We start from the raw sequence: 7,253 nt of genomic DNA on the forward strand, positions 1-7,253 counted from the left end.
TTGAATCAGCATGATCTGCAACCCCAAATATTGTCGAAAATGGGCTCGAACAACATTCTTGAAAAGTCTCCTTGAGGAGAATATACTTGCATCTTCTATAACACATTTTATTATATCCTCGTCTCATCTGTCAGGTGTTTCGTGTAGTGGAGTTTTTCAACCGTTCATAATGAGCTAGGCTCGTCCCTGGATAAACAAAATTTCCTTCAGAAAAACAAGCTAAATCTGTGACACTACACATCTGAGCAGAGTTGTTTTCAGCAAAAGTATACCCAATTTCTCGAATTTCACAGATATTTTTCATTTTTGAATAGTCAATTACTCAAAACACAGCATTATACGAGAAAATATGAGTACTTTTATTTTCCAATATATTCAATATACAGGGTGAGTCTTTGACTCGTAAAAATATTTTATCAGTAGATTCTTAAGGTCAAGAGAAACACTTTTTTTCTTTACCATTTCTTCCGAATCCGCTCGGTTTAAAAAATAAATATAGTCTGTTGAAAAACCATAAAAAAATATTATTTTTAGTTCTATCTCACAAACGACTTTATCTAATGCAATGAACCTTTTTCGAACACAAGATATCACCCACGTCTTCCAGTTTTCTCATTATGACCATTACGTACCATAAAAATACCAAAAATTCTTGAAACTAAGTTGGACGCTATCTAATGAATATTAAAACGTTTTGTAAAATAAAAGTATTCTTCATATTTCCTCGTATAATGCGCCGTTTTCGAGTAATTTGATGTTCAAAATTCAAAAAGTATCTGTGAAATTAAAAAAATTGTGTACTTTGGCTGAATACAACTCTGCTTAAAAGATCCATAGATGTGTAGTGTCACAGATTTAGTTAGTTATTCTGAAGCTAATTCTGTTTTTTCAGGGGTGGCCCAGCTCATTATGAAAACTTAAAATGGCTATATTTTTTATTAGGGCTGAATTGGAAAAAAAGGTATAGGAAAAAAGTGTTTATTTTGACCTCGAAAATCTACTGTTGAAATATTCGTACAAGTCAAAGACTCACCCTGTATAGGTGAGCGATTTTCTTTCAAACCAAAGATCAATGTTAGGCGCAATGTACCAAAAAGACCCGGATAGTTTCTAATCTCGAAGTAAACTACCCTTTGAAGCCCCAACTCCTTCTCCCCCTAACGGTCGATCTAACCGATTTCCCTTCCCCTAAATTAATTGTATGTTAGAATCGACTGAGGGGATTGTGGGTTCCATCCATCCATGAAAGGAGGAAGGTATATATGGCTGATGAGACAAATCGATTTAGAAGAGTAAGTGGCGTTGCGATTTGGGGGATTGTCACACCGCATCATTTCTCCGCCGGGGATTCCTCCATAAAGTTTGATTGCTCCCCCCGATAATGATGCACCCTCCGACATTACGAAATGAGGAGTAATCGGATCTGGGGGCACGGATTTGCAGGCAATTTAGAAGAATTCTCTGGGGGTTTCAACGCAGGATATTACGCCTACATCATATTCCGTATATACGAGGATGTATTGATATCTAGTTAGCCTAGACTAGTTCCATATTTAAAAAAAATATTGCGTTACCATAGCAACGAACAATAACTCTTTAGGAGTGTCAGTGTGAAGTTTGAGGTCAAAAAAGTAAACTAGAGTCACGCAATGAATTAAAAGAAAGAAGATGTCCAACGAAATTGTGCAAATCGAAAAATTGGGGTATCGAGCCATCATCAACCTGTATTTAAAAGGGTCAAGAGGTAAGCGGATTTACGAAGATATGCTTAATACCCTTGGTGATCAATGTCCTTGGTATGCGACCGTGAAAAATTGGACTGCAAGCTACAAAAGAGGTAAATTTTTCATTGAAGATGATGACCGATCGGGAAGGCCAGTTTCTGTGTCAGTCCCCGAAAATATCGATGCAGTTCATGACATGATTTTATCAGAACGTCGAATTGGACTAAAACGAATATCTGAAGCACTGAATATTTCATACGAATGCGTTCATCATATAGTTCACGTCAATTTGGACATGAGAAAAATTGCTGCAAAATGGATCGTTAAAAGTTTGAATGTTGACCAAAAGCGTGCAAGGGTAGGAGCATCGCGTTCGATCTGTGCTCGATTTTAAAACGATGTAGACCTCTTAAACCGAATTGTTACTATGGATGAGACTTCGGTACATTGCTACGATCCAGAAAGAAAGCTACAATCGATGGAATGACGACACCCTGGTTCTTCTACCTAAGACCTAAGAAGTTTCGTGTCCAAAAATCTGCTGGAAAAGTTCTTGCTTCAGTTTTTTGGGATTGCCATGGGGTAATCATCATTGATTTTTATATAAGGGTAGAACAATAACCGGAGATTAGTATTCGACATTACTGACCACTCTGCGGGAAAAAATTAAAGAGAAAAGACGCGGAAAGCTATCTAAAGGTGTTTTGTTTTTTCAGGACAACGCCCCTGCACATAATCTCATGTTGCTATGCAAAAAATTCGTGATTTAAGGTTTGAATTACTAGAAGACCCCCTTATTCACCAGATTTTGCTCCATCCGACTATCATCTCTTTCCTCAACTGAAAAAAAGTTTAAAAGGTCGTAAATTTTCTTCCAACGAGGAGGTAATAAGAGCTGTGGAGGTCTGGTTTGCAGAGCAAGAAGAAAAATGTTTTTTGAAAGGTCTAGGGACGTTGCAGGTTCGCTGTAATAACTGTATCCAATTAAGAGGAGAATGTGTTGAGTAATAAAATATTTTGACATTGAAATTTTGTTTGGTTCTATAGTAGCCTAAGAATTTTTCAATATATCCTCGTATTTCTAGGTTTGTATTTCGATTCATAGTCAGAAAATAAGAGTGCTTCGTTTCAGAATTGTGGATCCTGAAGTTACAATTCGAAAAATGTTTTTCCCCGTCTGTCCTACCTGCCTTATTACATTCAACGCATTTTTTTTTCTGTCCACCTTTGCGGACAGATTCCCTTGAACAAAATCATATAAATATAATTCAAACATAGTATCCTATGTATCCGATCGATGTAAAACACAACGGTGCCATTTTTCTCTGATCATTTATGGTCATATAGATGACACTTGCGCTGAATCGCACAGATGACACTTGTGGGTCGTCGCATAAGTGACACTTGTGAATTAATTGATGTTCGATGGATGGTTTTCCTTCTAGACCGAATGGAAAAAGGATTGTATTATTGTAAGAATACAACCATTTAAACCCAGTAGCACCGCAGTAACGAAGCAACTGGAAAAATGTACACATTTCCGGGATTTCCACATAGACCACCCACCTAACAATTTTCCAGGAAAATCGTATACAATACGACGACAACGTGGGGCGGTAAAAACGTCAAATGTATCCTGAAATATTGTCTCGTACGACTCGAGATAAATGATATGCATAATAAGCAAACCAAACGGAACCGCCCTTGGGAAATATATTTTCCGGATCTTTCCCCATTTCTTCCGAATTTGCTGTGTAACGTGCGAAATTGACTTCAATATAAAACGGAATGGCTCGAATATGAATAGAGGTCGACTTATGCTGGGAAAAAGTTTCAGAATAACAGCTTGTCACGTGAAATATGGGCTAGTAGAGAAGGAAAAATTCGGAATTAGGATCTAGAATCCAAACATTTCTTTTGTCTTTTAATTTCAAATCACGCTCTATTTGATGTAAGATAACGTTAAACATTGCTACCCAAACTTCAGATATGATCAAGGATTCAGGTGATTTAAAAAAAATAGTTTTCTTGACTATTTCGCACTTCTTATAGGGTAGGTATTATTTTTTTGCGGTTCTGAACTTCTTGATTCCTCTGAAAAGTTGAAAAATCTCTTTTGTACCAGACTGGATCAACTGAGAATGGGCTAAAATCGATGATGGCGTTTTATGTTCCATTACATCATAAAGATAAGATTAATGAAACATGAGGTCAGGTCCCTACATCCGGTGCTAATTACCTACAAACATGATCCCTATATTTATAAGTACTCAATTTCCAAATCTGCGCAACCTTCAACCAAACTACGAATCAAGAATTATCTCTCACAAAAATATTTCATAGTAAGATATCATTCAATAATTCGATGTGCAATCGTCTATCCCGATTTTTCCATGTTTTTGATTCGCATTGACCCCCCGTGACCTGGGATTGTTTAGGAATAATAATATTCTAAATACGTAATTAAGAATAATGATGCTCATTCATGGATTTTGTTTGTCAATTAAGGGATCAGACGAAATTGGAATGGTTTTTGAAAGAGTCGCTTATCGTCAGCTTGACATGTTTTCCATTTCATGAATTATCGCGATATACCGGAGGAAGTAATTAAAATTATGTCCTTTGGAATTTATCGGTGGATTTTTCGTCAAACAAATATTATATAATCGAAGATCCACACCAAGAGTATCAGCTTGTAAAAAAATACGGTGGGTCTTTCATATGAATTTCTCTTTTTTTATACAGGGTGTCTGTAAGTAAACAAGTAAGTAAAAATTTTGGTTTCCCCATGTGTGATTGCAAGGGTAGGAAAAGTTACCCAAAAATTCGTTTCGCAAGAAAGTTTTTCCTTATTCATATTATACCACTGAAAAATTTACTTTTGAAGGTTATTTTGTCAAATCTTTTTCTGTGTTCCATTTTGAATTGTTGTCACATTTCTAGGAAATTTCCTAGAAGCCCGGATATAATTCTAAGGCTACTCATTCTCATAGGATAGAGTGATATAATGAGAAGTATCGATTTATTGGTGAATGATGATCGCAGAAGTCCGGTATCGGAAGAAGATATATGGGATCCTAATAAGAAACGGCCGAAGTGAGAAATGTTTGAGGCGAAATGAATTGCTCACAGCACTTTTTGATCCGTTCCGAAATTATGAGCACATCGAGAGGCCTGAAAAATCTAACATATGCCCATTAGACAGATAATTAACGTCAAAGCAGCGGCTGGAATGATTTCTTCTTTGTTGAATTCAACGATGCGAGATGACAAAACAAAAGACGGACGCTCGGCCCCGATCCACGGCCGTTTTGATTGATATAAAACAGACGACAGTGTAAAAAAGTGAACGTCGAAACAAACGAATACCGCAAGAATGCTGAATTTCGTTTTGTTTTTCTGCGACTCGGTTTTGTTCCATCTTTTTTTTTTTCGATCCGATACTATTGTATTCGGACCGAAGGTTTTGCGGAATTATAAGTATTGGGTATTTAGGATTCCGCTGCTATGTCGCATTTTTATTCACTCGAGACCATTACAAGAGCATTTTCCTGGGACGACAACATAATAACGAGTGTTTTTGGAAATTTATCGCCCCATTATGATAAATCCGAATACTTACATCTTGACAGGGTTGCCGAAGCTGGTGAGGTTTTTCAATGGTAAAACTGACTCTGAAATTTTTGGCTCACCCTGCATACCATAATTTCCAAATATACCTAAGATGAGAAGAGCTCTATAAGACCTTTTAAATGAGGTATAACATAACATACCTTCGAATTTAAAAAGGCCAATGTTGTGTTGTTGACCTTAACTTTATTTCGCGAGAATTTTTTCTCCTTATTCGTATTGTACTATTGAAAAACTGATATTTGATAGCTTGATTCATTTTGAACAAATGAGGTATCTTGAAATTGCTTGAAATAAAGATTTTTGAGAACACCAACAATAATTTTTTATTGCTTTGTCGCTATCATAGAATTTTTGTTCAATTTCGTTACTGTCAGTTTTTGGTATCTGGTATCTATGAGGAAAAAAATTGATTTTCTTGTTCCATATCTTCAGAGGGCTGCATATTGAAGTATGGGCTCCTCATGAAAAATTCTTTATGAAAGATCCACATTATTTTTTGGCAAGGAATTATCCATCAAATTACTATTCATTTACTTCTTGTATTTCAAAAGATTTTTCATGATTTATCCAATTATTTCAAAGAATCTATCTGTCTATATACTGTGTTTAATTATATTCTAACGTAGCCTCGGTAGCGCAGTAGGCAGCGCGTAAGTCTCATAATCTTAAGGTCGTGAGTTCGATCCTCACCCGGGGCAAATTTTTTGAATTTCTTCAGGGACGATTGAAAAATGCCATTGAAAAATATCATTTTGTGTTATGTTTTTCTAGAAACATAACATTTTCATCACGCATATCGATCGAAATCCTGATCCGACTGGGTAAATTCCCTTTCACACCGGGATAACCAACAAAATTAGTTATAAATTGCACCCTCATTGTACGTTAATTGGGCAAACAAATTTCACCGTTAATCTCGTTGTAATGGAACTATAAGTGACAGATTAGCGAGCGAGGCGTCCGTAAACGAAACGTTAATACAGCTGGATAAGGTCTATTGTTGATTGAGGCAGTATTTCAAATTTCAAACCATCCTATTAATTAAACAATGAGCCCCATTCGCACAGGATCAATATAGCTACACGTGGCTTCAGCGATTTCGGGTAAACAACCCTATGAGGGTGGGAATTATTTTGTCAATGCGAACATCGGATTCGAGATAGTTTTTTCCATCGAGATTGTTTAATGCTGAGTTTTGGTTACTTAAAGAGTTTAGCTCTTTCCAAAAAAGAACGACACATTAAATGGAAGAAAAATTCAGGATTTCACCGAATCTTATGTGAATGAAGAGAAATGAACAATTTTCAAAATACTGAAATGCTGATAAGTGATTTCCACCCCTTGCGTTAATTACAGCTCGGCAACGACGGTTGATACTCAAAATGAGTGATCTTAAAATGTTCTGATCTAATCCTTCCCAGATTTCTCCGAGTTGGATTCCTAAGTCATTAAGAGTAGCTGGATGATTTTCTGAACTTCTCAGCCTTCTATTGAGGTTGTCCCAAACCTGCTCAATCGGATTGAGATCTGGACTTCTTGCTGGCCATTCCATTCGAGAGACAACCTCTTCAAGGTACTCCTGAAATGCGCGCACAATGGGGTCTGGCATTATCATCCATAAAAATGAAATTTTCACCAATGTATGGGGCAAATGGCACTACATGCCCTTCAAGAATGTTCCTTATATACTTATCAGCATTCATAGCTCCATTATCAACGACCACTAGGTCTGTGCGAGCAGTCAAAGATATTCCACCCCATACCATAATCGATCCTCCCCCGGAACCAGTAGTATTCAGGAAATTGCACTGAGCATATCTTTCATGTGGACGTCTGTACCTATACAAGGGAACGTCGATCACAATGGTAGAGGCAGAATCTAGACTCATATGTGAA

General features: G+C 36.8%; 1 non-coding gene across 1 annotated transcript; it reads left to right on the top strand.

Moving 5' to 3' along the window:
- Positions 1–5,982: 5,982 nt before the first annotated feature.
- On the top strand, positions 5,983–6,055 carry Trnam-cau. The gene has a single exon. It is a non-coding gene; the product is annotated as a tRNA-Met (tRNA).
- The last annotated feature ends 1,198 nt before the right edge of the window (positions 6,056–7,253 follow it).

This window comes from Coccinella septempunctata, chromosome 5 (assembly GCF_907165205.1).
Source record: "Coccinella septempunctata chromosome 5, icCocSept1.1, whole genome shotgun sequence".
Classification (NCBI taxonomy): Eukaryota; Metazoa; Arthropoda; class Insecta; order Coleoptera; family Coccinellidae; genus Coccinella; species Coccinella septempunctata.